The sequence below is a fragment of the Saimiri boliviensis genome, chromosome 12 (assembly GCF_048565385.1).
Source record: "Saimiri boliviensis isolate mSaiBol1 chromosome 12, mSaiBol1.pri, whole genome shotgun sequence".
NCBI lineage: Eukaryota > Metazoa > Chordata > Mammalia > Primates > Cebidae > Saimiri > Saimiri boliviensis.
The window spans coordinates 110,866,272-110,883,918 of NC_133460.1; the positions used below are offsets into that span (position 1 = coordinate 110,866,272).

At 41.3% G+C, this 17,647-nt stretch overlaps 1 non-coding gene across 1 annotated transcript; it reads right to left on the reverse strand.

Annotated features, from left to right (window-relative positions):
• Positions 1-669: 669 nt before the first annotated feature.
• LOC120362574 (small nucleolar RNA SNORD60) lies at positions 670-743 on the reverse strand. The gene has a single exon (XR_005578433.1). It is a non-coding gene; the product is annotated as a small nucleolar RNA SNORD60 (small nucleolar RNA).
• Between the last annotated feature and the right edge of the window lie 16,904 nt (positions 744-17,647).

A 17,647-nucleotide genomic window follows, 5' to 3' on the forward strand; every position in this document is an offset into this window, starting at 1 on the left:
GCTTCCTAGAGGCCTCCACTCAGCTCCTCACCTCCTCATCGGGTGGTCTCTCCCCATCGCCATCCTTGAGCTGCGGACCAGCCACCCCTTTCCTGGTGCTTCCCCTTCCCACGAGGCACCCTGTACTCCCCTCTCTAGGAGCTCCTCCCAGCTTTCTCAACTGGACTTCACCTTCCCCCATGGCCTCCTAAGTCGAGATCTGTCCCTTGGCCCAACTCTTTCCCACTCTCTCTGTCCACCTTCTCTGACCTTCTCAGCCCTCCTAGGCCCTGGCTAGCACTCTCTGAAGAGGACTCCAGAGCGTGAACTCTCCTGGCTTACTGCCAGCTGTGTGTAGCATCTCCCGTGTGTCCCAACCTGTGCATGCCAGCAGACACCCCTGCTCACCATTGGCCAACTAAGATGCTTATGGCCCTCACACCACTTTCTACCTCAAACTCGGTATTTCTATCAGGTGGGCCAACATCCTTTCAGCCACGCACACTGAAAACCATGGAGTCATCTGCATTCCCCCTTGTATTCTCTGCCAGCCCTGGGAACTATTTCATTCGTTTTGCTGCTAATCGTACTCAAGCCATTATTGCAGTTCTCCCAAACGCTAACCTTCCAACGGCCTTGCCTCCACCCCAAGTATCTCTCTTTTTTTTTTCTTACATTTTTTCCTCCCCCAAGCCTCAGTCTTGCCAGACTGCAAGTGCAGCTTTCATACGAGGTGTCAGAAATTAAAGCCATTCGTCACAGCTTCCCAAGTGTCTATTTCTTCTAACACAACTGCTTGGTCCATCTTCTTAAATTACAACATACAATTTCCAAATTCGAAAGCTGTCAGCCCCGACAGCCACTTCTCACGTTGCTTTCTGTAGAGTTCAGTCTCCTTCTCTTGGCATCTGAGCCCCTTGTGGATCTCGTCCCAGCCAACTTTTGCAGCTTTATTTGCTATCCTACTCCCCTTCACATGGACTGCATATTCCCAAATAAAGTATTTGCCACAACCCAAGCATGCCCTGGACCTTCCCTATCTCTGGGTCTTTGCTCATGCAAGTTCTTCTCTGAGTACCCTTGCTCACTTTCCATCTCTATTTGTCAAAATCATTTGAAGCTCAGCTCCTATCCACCTGCCAGAGAGCCTTCCCTGATTCCTGCTTTTCTGTCATGCTCATTAAAACCATGGGCATACATACCCCTTTTCTTCACTAAACTATAGATTCCTTTAGAGAGCAGGCCATATCTCACTCACTAATGAATGAATGCCACCCATCCCATGGTACCCAGAAATAATTATTTGTTATGATAAATTCATTTGCTGAAATAAATTCTCCTGGAGTCAGTTCAAAACCTCCTCTGAAATTAACCATGATGCCTTTCTTCTAATGTTTTCATTCTCTTAAAATTTTTTGGATCATCTAGGTAGACTTCCCAGGTGTCTGGTGACCACAACACCCATCCTGAAACTTCAGGAAATAATAATCCAATTCACATAGACCAATAGAATAATGTTAGATAATGTCTGCGAACTATAAAATGCCCAGAGGAGAAATGCTGCTTGAATATTTAATTAGCAGTGATACAAGCAGCATGGTTTGGCTGTATCCCCACCCAAATCTCATCTTGTAGCCCCCATAATCCCCACGTGTTATGGGAGGCACTGGTGGGAGGTAATTTAATCATGGGGTAGGGGGCGGTTACTGCCAAGCTGTTTTCATGATAGTGAGTCAGTTCTCACAAGATCTAATGGTTTTATAAGGGACCTTCCCCGCTTTTGCTCAGCACTTCTCCCTTCTGCCACCATGTGAACAAGGATGTGTTTGTTTCCCCATCTGTTGTGATTGTAAGTTTCCTGAGGCCTCTCAAGCCATGCAGAACTGTGGGTCAATTAAACCTCCTTCCTTTATAAATTACCGCTCTTGAGTATGTTTATTTATAGCAGGAGAATGGACTAACACAGTAAGAAACTGAAGGAACCACAGGAGAGCTGCCCTTCCTGACGTTTCAGTTCCCTGAAAGCTTGGGGTCTCCTGTTTCTATGGCCAGGGAAAGACATCATTTTATTTCCAGTGTAGAAATAGAAGATTTACTAAAGTAAAGTGAATTGGACAAGTCTGCACATTGATAGGGTGGAGACAGCCAAACAGACTCTAAACAGGGCCAGCTTCAAGAGCATGCAACGTGGGCAGGCGTACAAGGCCCAGTGCCCAGAACAGCGCCCTGGCTTAATGCTTGACTGCTGCCATGTTGAAATTTCTAATTTTTTAACCAAGAGCCCCACATTTCCATTTGGCACTGGGCCGCACAGATTACACAGCCTGTCCTGGTCTGGGCCTTGGATGTCAGAGGACAAAGGATGAAGAAGTGCTGAGGAGGTGATGTCAGTGAGCTGCCACATACTGAATGTCACTTGATGCTTGCTCTACAGGAAAAAGTCACATATTTGCTTAAAAAACAAAACATAATTCAAGCTACTGCTCTTCTCTTTTGCAAGCCATCCTATGAAGGCATTATAAGAAACTTTCTTTTCTAGAGGAAGGAGTAGAATTTCCCTTCAACTAAAGGTTTCCATGTGGAATCATGAGACCAATTAAAAATTATAATATGCAAATGTCTCTGGCATGTATGCTTATAAATGTGTTTACAAATACTCCAGGGTGGCATGTCTTGACTGCAAATTATGCAGCCTCTAGTCTTTTGGAATATTTCTCAAAATTTCCTTTTAGAAAATGGCATTATATGACCATAAATAGTTTACATCCACAACCTGCAAGTTTCCTTAAGTGGAATATCTTGGTAAGGGATCATGTATGTCTATCACACCTGAGAAAGTGTTCCTCCATTAATTAGAAGAGTTAAGAAACCTGTATTTTCTAGGCAAATGCCTGCACTGGAGGAACTGGAGGGTTTAACTACAATATTTGTCTTGTGACTCATTTTAGCTTTGACAGTTTGACTACAATAATTAGCACTTTCTTAGGCAATATTTAATGAAGATAATAAGATAATCTTGTGCACTACTGCACTTTCTCATTGAATCTTTTTAATCCATTATAATAATGATAGAAAAAAATGGTGAAGTTGTTATTAAGCTAACTCAAGACTGAATTTTCATATATGTTACCAAAAAAAGGTGCTTCATAATATGTAATTTTAAAGTGTGGCTATACCATATTTATTTGTGTAGTGGGATTTTAAGTTATCTGAATGAAAGCACTAACATTCTTTTCTCAGGTGGTGGGGGCTTGCTCTCATTATTTAGGAAAATATCTTGACATTTTCAACGCTTGTGGCGTTGAAGGAAAGATCCTCAGGTTGACTTAGAACAAGTTAACAAATGACACAGGTGAGCTGCTCTGTATGAGGGAGTCAAGGAGAGGAGAGAAGCCAGGAAGAGAAAGATTGAAGGAAGGCAGCCCAGGGACTTCAAAACAGAGAATAGCTATTATAATATTCAATTTTGAGTTGCAAATCAATTCTGTCTCCCCAACTTTCCTTCAAGCCCACCACCCCCACAAACGCCTCGAGCGTGGAAATCAAGGGAGGGGCAGAGTTATGCATTCAGAGTGGCTGTGAGCAGACAGACTCTTGGGACCTGCCAAAGCAGAAACAGATTTGCTGAAACCTCAGGGAACGTGCCCAGACCCTGGGGCTTCCCTGAGTTTCATACAGCCTCTCCTTCAATATTACCTCTAATTTGCAAAAAGAAAGTATGTTTCCCTGGGAAATTCTCCCCAGTGATTTCCTTTTTTTTTTTTTTTTTAGACAGAGTCTGTCTCTGTCACCTACTCTGGATTGCAGCAGCATGAACTTGGCTCACTGCAACCTCCTCCCAAGTAGTTGAGATTACAGGCATACACCACCATGCCTCGCTAATTTGTGTATTTTTAGTATAGACGGGGTTTTGCCATGTTGGCCAGGCTGGTCTCAAACTCCTGACCTCAGGTGATACACCTGCCTTGACCTCCCAAAGTGCTGGGATTACAGGCGTGAGCCACCACATCAGGCCTGTTTTTAATGATTAGAGGGAACTACTATGACTGTCAATGGAGCTTCCAACTCCTCCTCTACCTCTCTTCCAAGGGAAGACTTTATCTTGAACAAGCCCACAAAAGATTAGACAGGAAATGGCCCCTGCCTCTGCAATGGGTGACTTCTCTTCTCACTTTCTTCATAGCAACTTCAAGCTGGTCAGATTTTCTGTTCTCCCAAGCCCTGTGGAAAAATTCTGCAAGAAACTGGAACGAGAGCAACCACCAGCATCTTCTTCACTCATGGTTAATGTCCTTAACAGCTCAGTCTTTCCCTCTATGTTCCTCCCCAGCCGCTCCCTGGAAATCTTAAACACCCTCGACAAGTGGGTCCTCTTCCTCAGCTTCCTCTCAACCACCCCATATTTAAAATGTTTTTTGAGCGCCAACTCTGAGTAAGGTACAGACCTATGGCACTCTTGCTTCATAGCATTTCTTTTCCTTTTTAGGAAGAAATTAAGAAATGGTTGAAAGAAGAGGAAAATATTGGAAAACTCACCCACTGGAGTAGCGACACTAAATAACTTGCCAGTAATGTATTGCTGTAACTCACAAATAGCCTGAGGCTAAGGTCACTTGCTCTACAAACCCGTGAGTCACCACCCACTGGTATACTCTAAAATCACCTCCTCTATGTTTCTGGATGGTTCCTCCCTCTAGGGTCCGGGAGATGAATACCAAGTCCATTTCACTCCCAAACTGCATAATGAGGTAGCCTGAGGTGAGACGGGTGGCTAAGGGTTGTTTGAAGCCAGATGAAGAAAAACTGTGAAACCTGTTTTCATGTGTGAACAGTTTTCTTCCTGAGCGGGATGTGCTTGAATTTGCATTTTGATGTAATCTGTTCTTAGTTCTGGGGAAACATGCCAAAGGTCCGTTCGAAGTTCATGGAGCAAAGAGACTACTGGAAAGGAGAGGTCTGAGTAAGTGCCCAGGACCTCTGCATAGTCATCTCAGATGCTGTTAGTTTTGTGGGCAGAGCTGCCAACTCTGCAGGGTATTGGTGACAGAAACGTGTTTCCCTCCTAAGTGATGGCTGAAGCTGCCCTTTGCCCATATTTGCCCATACATTCTTTTGTGCCTTACAGAGCTGTGAGCACATTCTTAGAGCAACTGTTGGATCATGAGGATGAGATATCGAGGTCTATAGGAAAGACACACAGGGTTGTGTCTCACCTCACCCCGAGATGGGGGACTCACCAGGACTCCAGGCTCACCTCACACAGCCCAGCCTGGAACACAGGCAGGATTTAAGACCAGATAGCCCAGCTTAGAGAAATGTATGCATGTCCTGTGGCTGGTGGTGGGGCAAAACAGTGGTCCTAAAGAGATCAAACCTGGGGGGAAATGTCCTCCTAGTCTTGGGATCCAGGACCAGTTTGACTTGTAAATGTACAGCTGTGAGACAGAAGCATGCTGGGAGCCAAGGTTGGGCAGGGCTGAGAGAAACCCTGTGCGGGGATTCTAAGTGACTTGAATTGCCTATGGGGAATCATAAGGGTAAATCACAGGGGTCAATCATAGTGGTTGCCTATGATCATGGCTCGGTCAATATTTTTCTGGAAGTTGAAACCTGGTCTTTGTTGTGCTGTAGAACCTAGAGGAACCCATGGGAAAATCCAGCTCAGCCCTTGTATAAGATTCCTATTGCTGTTGAAACAAATGACCAAGACTTAGTGACTTCAAAGAATACAGATTTACTCCTACACTTTTGTAAGTCTGAAGTCACCAAACGGTGTCTCAGAGGGCTGAAACCAGGGCCTGTGTGTTTCCTGGAGGCCTTAGGGGACAATCTGTTTCTTTGTACTTTCCACATGCTCTGGGGACCCTGCAGTCCTGGGCTCATGGCTGCTGGACACCAACTTCTGCGTCCACAGTCACATCTCCTTCTCTGACCCTGACCTTCTCACCTTACGAATATGTTGGGCATACCTGGATAATCCAAGAAAGTCTCCCCCAGGCAAAATTCTTAACCACATCTGCAGAGTCCCATGTAAAATAATTATTTCAGCCTAACAGTGAAGAATTGTTTAGTATAAGAGGACCCAACTATTGCATGGGGCATACTTATACTAAAAATTTGTCATTATTTACCTGATACTTGAATTTAATCTGTATTTTTATTTGCTAAATCTGGAAACCCTTGAGGAACTCACAGAAATAGTCTGGAAGCATCTGGAAAAGAAGGTACTCTGAGGGAGCTAATGTCCTACAATGAGTCCATTAGAGGGTTTTGCTTGTGCAATTTATATTATATGGGATTCATCAGTTTTATAAATTACATTCATAGTTTCCTGAACACATTCTTATTTCCACAGTAATATTTTCTGAACTTAATTGTATTGCCTTCTATAACACAGGCTTTTCTGCATTTTGAAATTTGTCCAGTTTAACCCAGACACTGAATACATATTTCAAAAATGTGATTCCAACCAACATATCCAGTTGGTTTATTTTTTATTTTCACAGAGCAAAATAAAGGCACCACCTGTTGCCTTTAATAAACAGATGTGTGGCTCCTATAAACTTATGATGGAACCATTTACTGTGGAATTCTTCTTGGTCATCGGGAAGATCAAGACAATGTGAATAACCAGCTAGATTCCTTATGCGTCAGAAAATTCCAAGATATCTTTTACAAAATGCTATGACTCTTCAAAGAGCATTATAGCCTAGGTATTGAAAAGAGTTTTAAGTAAATTGATACAGCATGGAAGCTTCCTATGTGGTCGGTAACCAGAAGTATGAGCAAGCCTATGGTGAAGATTTGACACCATTTTTGAAGAGGTTTGATCTCTTCCTTGAGTTGCACAATAACATGAACTATCTAGACCAATCCTGTCCAATAGAAGTAATGTTAGCCACACACGTAACCTGAATTTTCTAGTGGCCCCATTTTTTTAAAAAAAGGAAACAGGTGAAGGTCATTTTAATGATGCATTCTATTTTGCTCAACATATCCAGAGTATTATTCTTATAACATGTGATCAATATAAATAATATTAATGAGAGAGTTTTACATTTTCTTTTTCCCTCTTAGTAATTGAGATCCAGGTTGTATTTCATACTTCCAACATATGTCCAGTGCTCCATGGCCACATGCAGCTGGTGGGCTCCATATTGGATAGGGCAGCCTTAGATTACACCAAACACCCAATCAACACAGTAGTACATTTTCTAAACATAGAAGCCCAAGCAGGTCTGGGACTGTCTGATGCTGATGCACGCTACTAGATTACTGAATTCTAAAAAATCAGGGAACATTTGAAAATCCAGAACAGTTACCCCGTTTGTTTCTATCGTCATCCCTTCACACTGAAAAATGAGTGCTCAGATGCACAAAGGCAGTTAATTGCAATCAAGCAATTAGGAGAAAACACTATGTTAATTTATTCATTTACACCTATGGGAAGAGAGAGGCAATAAATTCAACAGCCCGAGGCTGAGGATGAGAAAAGTCGTTTTTATAAAAAAGAACAATTTCTAACATGCCTCAAACATAAAAAGGCTCTCAATCCTGTGACAGTGATGAGATGTGGCATTTTAAAACTTCTGAAACAAATTGAAGTTTGGGGTCCCAGGGACTATAAGCCTTAGAGAAGAGGGACTCAGGAGGAACTCTTGACCTTCCTGGATGATGGCATCTGGGAAGAAGAGTATCATGGGACCACTGGGGAAGAAAAAATGGCTTCCGAGGCTCAGATGGCTCACGAGTATGAGCCTGCACTGTCCTCCCAGGAGTGAGACAGTCAGACCCTCTCAGGCACTTGGGAAACTTGAGGCCATAGCTGGGAAGAAGAGTGGATGACATATACGATATTCTGGAGCTCAGCAGAACTCCTTTATCACAGAAAACCAGTTGTTCCAGTCAGACTCACCTGGAATTTTTACCACAGCCTCTGTTAACCGGGCACCACCCACTAGAGAGGAGGCTGGTGCCTGGTTAAAGCAAGCACTTAGTTTTGCTCCCAGGTGGGAGTACCTGTATATACGAATTCACTGAAGTGTCAAACAAATGCTCCCAAGTCTACAGCTCACATACTCCATTTTTGAGGTTAATAAAATATGCCTTCAGGGTTGCAATCGTTTCTTTGGAGACAATTTCTCTGGAAACAAAATCTTGGAGTGTGAGGGTTTTCACCATGTACAAGATCACTTGAGCAGACTTAGAATCGTAGCTACTACAGCATTCATACAATGACAACAGGAACAGAACTCCCAGGATACTTATTTGAGGGAATCTCCATGTTCTGTAGAAGAGGGGCTGGTCTAACTTCTCAGATGTCCTTAAATGCCATGACTTGTGCTCCTGGTCCAAGGGCTCCTTGCCAATGTATGTGACATTTTGGATTCATTTCCATGTTTCTTACCAAAAAAGGTGACACTAACTGAATTGCCAATGACATTCTGGATATTTAGGTCTTCAAAGCACCAATTGTGTGGGGGCAGGGGGCACAGATAATTAGCATTACTGCTGCTGGCTAACATCCTGCTCCATAAGATCTAAAGGCAGGTGTTCCCAGACTACGGCCCCCCTGAGGCCATTTATCCAGCCCCCCTCCCCGCCGCACTTCAGGAAGGGGCACCTCTTTCATTGGTGGTCAGCGAGAGGAGCACAGTATGTGGCGGCCCTCCAACAGTCTGAGGGAGAGTGAACTGGCCCCCTGTGTAAAAAGTCTGGGGACGCCTGATCTAAAGGTGTTAGCCGCCTAGTGGTAACAGCTGCATTATATTTAAATAATGACATGGAAAATAGAAGCTTCTCACCCACAAGGCTCTTCACCATGAGATGCTGTCTCCAGGTCCCCTCCATCCCAGGAAAAGAGGCTGGTATCAAATCTCTGAGCCTAATGATTTAGAATATACAACTTTCTTTTTCTTTTTCTTTTCCCTAACGAAGAAAATAGATTTAATTGATTCACAGTACCACAGGCTGTAAAGGAAGCATCACTGGGGAGGCCTCAGGAAGCTTACCATCATGGCAGAAGGCAAAGGGGAAGCAGGCACGTCTTACATGGTGTCAGGAGAGAGAGAGAAGGTAGAGGTGCCACACACTTTTTAACAACGAGATCTCCTGAGAACTCATTCACTATCACAAGAACAGCAAAGAGTAAGTGTGCCCCCACGGTTCAATCACCTCCCACCAGGCCCTCCTCCAACACATGGACTTACAATTCAAAGTGAGATTTGGGTGGGGGCATAGAGCCAAACCTTATCAGTGACTGTTTGGAAGATTTCTGTTGAGGGAGATTTTTGGAAGAGGAAGTACAGAAATACGATTTATTGACTCCAAGCCTCTTCTTGTAGCAATGTAGCCTCCAAAGTTCATGAAGTAAACTTCTCTTTGCATTTTCTTTTGGGGGAATAGAGAGAGTTGGAGCCACTTGTGGCTTTACACCCTCCTAACCTTAGGAGACTTCTGACTCTGGGTTTACCTGGTCATATCCTGACTCATTTTGGGTCTTGATTTTGGGTATGAAAGCCACTTACATGGGTGTTTCTAGCAACTTCCCAGGGACTCTGAGAAAACTACTATCGTCTAAAGGGAAATAAATACCTGTCCCTGCTGCCATGGCTGCTACCATGCACCAGGAAAACCAAGTGAGCAGGACATGGAGCTGCTACTTTTCCCAGGAAACTGCCTAGCTTTTTAGGGCATCTGATACAAAGCCAGAGAATGAGCTAAGTCAGAGCTACTCCAAGTTTGACCCAGGTACCTGCAGCTTCAAGATCACCTGAGAGGGTGTTAGAAATGCAAGATCTCAGGGTCCAAGCCAGACCTGAAGAGTCCATAATAGCAACTCTCCAAGTGGCTCTGATGCTTGCTAAAATTTAAGAAGCACTGAAGCACTGGACTAAGTAACAGGTTCATGGCTTCTCTTCCTTAAAAACAGTAACACCAAGCCTAATCAGCTTCCTGGAAAAAAAGGCAAAACAAATATTCTTTATTTCTATTTATTCATTCAAGATTTGGTTGGGGCCAGGCAAGGTGGCTCTTGCTTATAATCCTAGCACTTTGGGAGACTGAAGCAGGCAGAGCACCTGAGTTCAAGACCAGCCTGACCAACATGGCGAAATCCTATCTCTACTAAAAATACAAAAACTAGTTGGGCATGGTGGCAGACATCTGTAATCCCAGCTACTCAGGAGACTGAGGCACGAGAATTACTTGAACCCAGGAAGTGGAGGTTGCAGTGAGCTGAGATCACACCACTGCCCTACAGCCTGGGCAGCAGAGGAGAATGTCTCAAAAAAAAAAAAAAAAAAAAAAAAAAAAAAAAAAAAAAAAAGAAAAAGAAAAGAAAAGGTTTGGTTGGCAACCACCATATGTCAGGCTGTGCTAGACCTGGAGATGCCGTGAGAGCTCACCCTGCTCATGCCCAGTGATGGCTGTGCAACATTGTGAATGCACTTGACGTCATTGAACTGTACAGTTAAAAATGGTTAACACCGGGGGTGGAAATATATGGCAAGACAAAGGAAAAAAAAAAAACAACCCCACAGTCTAAGGAGAAAAAGTAAGAATCAAACTCAGATGTTTGAATGATCAGGCAAACAATGTAAAATAGCTATAAATATTTTCTTAAGGACTCTAATGGAAAAAGTAGACCACATGCAGGAAGTGATGGTAAATGTAAGCAGAGGATAGACATTCTAATAAAGGAAATCAAAAGGAAATGCAAGAAATGTTTTAAATGTTGTTAGAGAAATAAAGTTTTTTTTTTTTTTTTGAGATAGTCTCATTTTCTTTATTTAAAACAAAGTCTCACTCTGTCACCCAGGTTGAAGTACAGTGATGATATCTCGGCTCATTGCAGCTTCGATCCCCTGGGTTCAAGTGATTCTCATGCCTCAGCCTCCCAAGTAGCTGGGATTACAGGCATGTGCCACCACACCCAACTAATTTTTGTATTTTTAGTAGAGATGAGGTTTCACCATGTTGGTCAGGCTGGTCTCAAACTCCTGGTCTCAAGTGATCCACCCACCTTAGCCTCCCAAAGTGCTGGGATTATAGGCATGAGCCACCATACCTGGCTGAAGAATGTTTTTGATAGACCCATCAGCAGACTGAACATGGTCAAGGAAAGAATCAGTGAGCTTGAAAATAGGTCAATAGAGATTTCCAAACTGAAATGCAGAGAACGAACAAAACAAAACAGAACATCCAAGAATGGTGGGACAATCTCAAAAGATATAGCAAAGACACAATCAGAATAAGTGGAAGAACGAGAAAATGGAATGGAAGAAATATGTGAAGTAAAAATGAAAGAATGAGAAAATGGAATAGAAGAAATATGTGAAGGAAAAATGGCCAAGAAATTTCCAAAATTAATCAGACATCCAATGACAGATTGAAAATCTCAGAGATCATCAAGAAGCATAAATAACAAAAAATGATAGCTAGGCATATCGTATTCAAACTAGAAAAAACAAAAACAAAAACAAAAACAAAAAAACAAAGACAAAGAGAAAATCTAGAAAGAAGACTGGGGATGGAAAAAAACACAACACTTTACCTACAGAGGAACAAGGATAAGAATTACAGCAGACATTTCTCAGAGACCATAAAAAAGCAAGAGAGAATGGAATGAAAAATTTTCTGTTGAATGGAGAAAATAAATCTGCCAATCTAGACTTCAATATTCAGAGAAATTATCCTTCAAAAGTGAAAACAAAATTAAAATTTTTCCTACAAATTTAAACAGAAAATTCATCACCAGCAGAACTGTCCTGCAAGAAATATGAATAGATTTTTGTTTTTCAGGCAGAAGAAAAATGATATAGGTCAAAAACCTGAAATTACACGAAAAAAGAAAAAAGCATTGGAATAGAAATAAATGCAAGTAAAATAATATCTCTTATTTCTAATTGATCTAAGTGATAACTATTTGTTTGAAGTAATAATAACAATGTATTGGGTTATTATAGCAAATGAATAAGTGAAATGGATGAAAGCAATGTCACAGTATTGTAGGGAGAAATTAGAAATTCACTTTTATAAGATACCCTTACCACACATAAAGCAGAATAATTTTATTTGAAGGTAGACCTGGATGATATTTCAAACTCTTAGAGCAACTGCTAATTTTTTTTAAAGATGTATAATAATGTATAATGATGTCCTAAGGTATTAGATGAAATGGAACCATATACAATCTTCAAGTAAAATCAGAAAAGGCAGAAAAGAAGCCCCTGGCAATGAACAGAAAATAGTTATAAACATGATTGATATTAATATTAACCCAAATATATTAATAATCATAACTATGCATTGTTTAAACATTGGAATTAAAAGATTGTCAGAGGACAAAAAAAACACAAGTATATATTATCTATATGAAACTGACTTTAAAGGTAAAGTTTAATGTAAAAGTATATAGGAATATAGACCACACTAACACTATTCTAGAGAATGCTGGAGTTTCCATTCCCTGCAGGCCACTGAATAATAAAAAAAAATTAATGACAACTTTTAAAAATAAAAAAGAAAGCTGGGGTAGCTATATAAACTTCTAACAAAGAAGATTTTAAACAAGGAAAACTTTTAGTAAAACTACATAATGATAAAGGGGTCAGTTATCTAAGAAGACATAACAATCCTGAACATGTATGTTTTGACAACCAAGCATCAAAATACATGAAGCAAAAATGTATATAAATGAATAGAGAAATAACAAATCCATTATTATAGTTGGAGAGTTCAATACCTTCCTCTCAGTAATTGATATAATAAACAACAGAAAATCAATAAGGGTATAGTAAACTTAAAGAATACTACCAATTAACTTGAATTATCAGTTAATTTTATCTAATTGCCATTTATAGAATACTCCATCACACAACAGCAGAATACACATTCTTCTCAAACTCACATGGAATATTCACCAAGACAGATATATTATGGGCCACGAAACACACTTTAACAAATTTCAAAGACCAGAAATCATACAAAGTGTATTCTCAGACCACAAAAGTATTAACCTAGAAATTAATAATAGAAAGATAGCTGAAAATCCTTACATATTTGGAAATTAAGCAACATACTTCTAAATAATGCATATGTACAAAAGGAAGTGTCAAGAGGAATTTAAAAATATTTTGAACTAAATGAAAATGAGACTATAACTTATCAAAATTTGTGGAATGCAGTAAAAGCAGTGCTTAGAGGAAACATGGCATTAAATGAATGTATTAGAAAATAAGAAAGCTATAATATCAATAATCTAACCTTCCATCTTAGCAAACTAGAGAAGGAAGAACAATTTAAATCCAAAGAAAAGAAAAATGAAAAATAAAAATTGAAGCAGAAATTAATAAAGTCAAAAATAGGAAAAATAATAGACAAAAATCCATAAAACCAAAAGCTGGCTCTTTGGAAAGAGCAATAAAATTGGTAAACCTCTAGCTGAGCTACTAACCAAGAAAAAAAAGAAAGAAGACATAAATTACCCATATCATAAATTTAAAAAATTTCATCACTACTGGTCCCATAGATATTAAAAAAGGTAACAAAGGAAGACTACAAACAACTCTTTCTATGCCCATAAACTTGGTAATTTAGATGAAATAGACTCATTCCTTGAAAGGTACAGACTACAAAAATTCACACAAAGAGATATAAGTAGCCCAAATAGCCCTACATCTTTCAAAGAAATTTAATCAATAATGAATAAGCTTCCATAAAAAAGCACCAATTCAGATAGCTTCACCGGTGAATTTTACCAAATATTTAAAAAAGAAATAATACCAATTCACCACAATATCTTCCAGAAAATAAAAGCATCAAGATCACTCCTAATCATTCTATGAGCCAATATTACCCTAATAACAAAATCATATACTAAAAACATTACAAGAAAGGAAAATTAAAGACCAATATTTCTCATGAACGTAGACTCGAAAATTCTCAAAAAATATTACCAAATAAAATCAACGACATATAAAAGAATTCTGTTTCACAACCAAGTGAAGTTTATGGCTGCAACCATAAACTATGTCTGGACCAGGCATGCAAGGCTGGTTCAGTATTTGAATATCAATGTATTCCACCTCATCAACAAACTAAAGAAGAAAAATTACACAATCATATTGATCAACACAGGAAAAGCATTTGACAAAATTTGACACCTATTCATGATAAACAAACAAACAAACAAACAAAACCCTCAGCAAATCAAATCCAGAATCCAATCCCTTTTATAACAGCTGCAAAAAAATAAAATACTTAACCAAGGAGGTGAAAGATTTCTACAAGTAAAACTACAAACTGCTGAAAGAAATCACAGGTAACACAAACAAATGAAAACACATCCCATGCTGATGGGATCAAGACCATCCTGGTCAACATGGTGAAACCCCGTCTCTACTAAAAATATGAAAAATTAGCTGGGCATGGTGGTGTGTGCCTGTAATCCCAGCTACTCAGGAGGCTGAGGCAGGAGAATTGCCTGAACCCAGGAGGCGGAGGTTGCGGTGAGCCGAGATCGTGCCATTGCACTCCAGCCTGGGTAACGAGCGAAACTCTGTCTCAACAAAAATAAAAAATAAAAAAAAAACAGGGCTCCTTAAGAAGTGGTTGATTTTAGGACTGGGTCAAGAAATATGCAAGATGAGCCTGGAGGAACCTGTAGAGCAAAGAAGTAATTTAAAAAAGAAGAAGAAGAAGAAGAATGCAGGTGTGTCAAAGAGACACAGGAGCCAAAGGCATCTGCGGGGGCGGCCCAGGAAGAACCCTACGGGATGTGAGCTGGGGGTACCATCCTGGCCCTGACACCAACGACCCCCCACAGCCAGGACCTGCAGCAGAAAATGAGTGAACACTGGGCTCCCCACCCCATCCTGTGGTAGGATATGAGGGAAACTGGGCTCCCCACCCCATCCTCTAATAGGATGTGGGGGACACTGGGCTTCCACCCTGTCCTCTAATAGGTTATGAGGGCACTGGGCTTCCTCTCCATCCTCAGGATATGGGGGGCACTCAGCTTTCACCCCATCTTCTAATAGGATATAGGGGGCACTGGGCTTCCACCCTGTCCTGCAGCGAGCATGAGGGGGCATTAACGGGGCTCAGTGGACCTTCCTTCCCTCCTCACTATATGCTGCCCCTCTGGCATCCCAGTGGCTCTATTCCTTGAGGTTTTTTTTTTTTCACCTGATAAATAATTCACATCCAGTGCCCAGCACTGTAAAAATGTGAGCAAAACAAATAAAGTAGCATTGAATTATAAACAGAAGTATAAAATGAATATGTAGCATTCATACCAATGTAAGAAGAAATGACTGAATATATAAATAGGAAAGAATAGATAAAGCTTCCATTCAAAAGAATTCTAAATAACTTATGTGGATGCTCTGCCCTTAAGGGAGAGGAGTAACTCCTCACTCCTTAAGTGTGGGCTGCATATGGTGACTTTCTGCCAAAAAGCACAGTAGGGAAAGGGAGAGAAGTGGAAAAACCTGACAAACACGACTTCAGCCAGGTGATCAAGATCAGTATCAACAGTCACAAGTCATGTTGACAGTATGTACACTTGATATGAGAATCTTATCATCTTAATAACAAGGTGAACTAAGCCCCTGAAATCTGAGTTATTCTTTAAATAATTTAGTTTTAAAAAGAATTAAAGGGACAGGAAAACCCGAGGCCAAAGTTCAAAGAACTCACAGAACTCTGAAATCCAGTCAACCCATTTGCAAAAAATAAAAAATAAAAAGTCTATGAAGTTAATTGAAAGTACAAAGAGTTTTAGCATCATGCCCACCATAATGCTTATGTTGAACTTGGTTCTGAGCTAGATGGGCTTAATTATATCAAATTATAGGCAAGGTGCTGATACATACCAAGCTATTTAAGAATCGGGTGGAGTGGGGATAATATCTTAATAGAATGAGGAGCTTGTTTTTTAAAATGCTAAATCAGAACAGGAAAGCCCAGATATGCATGCTGGCCAAATCCAAACAGTGATGGCAAAATCGAATCCTAAACATTTTGCTGCTAATTTGTGGCATTCTTATAACTAAATTGAGCAGTTTGAGGAAAACCAGGGAAGAAAGATAAATAATAAAAATGGACCTAAGGAGATTATAAGCTGAGCCAGGCACTAATTGGCCCCATCACTCCTAACACTTGACACTGCACCACTGTCACTCCCCACAGAGTTACACCACAGGACCTGCCTCCCTGATAGCTGCCCTCTGCTCCAGAGAGAAGGGTAGTACCAACGCCTAGGTGCTCTACCACTCAGAGAACATTCCAGCACAGGGCAGGGCTCTGCCACCATATGGTGCCAACTAGAGGCCAGTGTAACTCATCTTTTTTGGATATCATTTTTTTGCTCAAGGGGGTCTTGGGAGCAGCCCTCTTGCTAGGAGAGCGTTGACGTTAGATGGGAACTTTTTATATCTCTCCAGAAACATTAATTCAGTATCTTTATGTGCCAGGCACTAGTCTAACACTGGTGCTATCAAGAAAATAATCTAAAGCACCTACTTTAAGAAAACCATCCAGTGGAGGAGGCCATCATGTCAACGCACCGTACAACAGAGGTGCTTCCAAGAGTAGAAGGCCTCGCACTCTGCATGGGGAACAGGATGGCTCCATCAAGCCAAGAACACCTCAGATCCATGCACACATGGATGTAGAATCCACAGCTAAAGCTTGATGAAGGACAATGAAAAACAGGAAGCAGTGGTAGTAATTGGGTCCAGACACTAAGAGAAAAAGGAAGGAAAAGGAGAAATGAGTGATCCTGTGAGTTGGAAGGTGAGTGAGAAGGCTTCTCTTGAGCTCTGATGGCACCTGGGGTGTCAGGAATTGCCGACAAAAGGCACAGATGGTATTCCATGTGGGCAACACGAGGAGCAGGGCGTGAATTAGCACTGCCTGTGGGCATGAGGGAGGGTGGGAAGAGGACAGATCAGTGCAGGCTTGAGTGTCATGGAGGGCACCATTCAGTTCAGAGGAGCCTCAGGAGAGCTGGGAGAGGCCAGGGCCGGGACTCAAGTCTGCACTGGCATCCACCCCAGATAGACTCAGGATGCTCACCAGGTGCCCAGGTGGTCTCGGCCCCTGAACAGCCTCTCAGTTCTGCATGGGAAGCCAGGATGGGCCCAAACTTTCAGGTCACTCCAAGGAAAGCAAAGAAAACCCTCTCCCAGCCACAGAGGCCAGCTTTGCAAAAGCTCCTACCTAAAGGTCAGAACAAAATAATGCCAGGTGAGATCCTCACTTTAAGAGGTGACTTTTCACAGACTCATGGAGTCCATTTTGGGGAGATGGCTTCAAAGTCATCAGATTGGTCACATATTCTTGCAGAAGGTGGAAATGTTAATGACAAAGGCATGCAATGTGACAGAAAGAGAAGGAAATGCCCAGTCTCCACCCTAGCCCTGCTCTCTGGCACGTCACCCACCCGACACCAGGTATTTTAGGAGTGCCGGAATATAACAGGGGATAAAACAGACAAAAATTCCTGCCCTCCCAGAGCTTATATTTTAGTGATATCTGTAAATTGCAGATACTACTAGTGCCTCCTTTATAGAATTTTCATAAAGTTAAAATCAGTCATGTACTCGACCCACGGATTGCTTGATGGTGAAAGAAAAATGCCCACAAGGCTGGCACACAATCT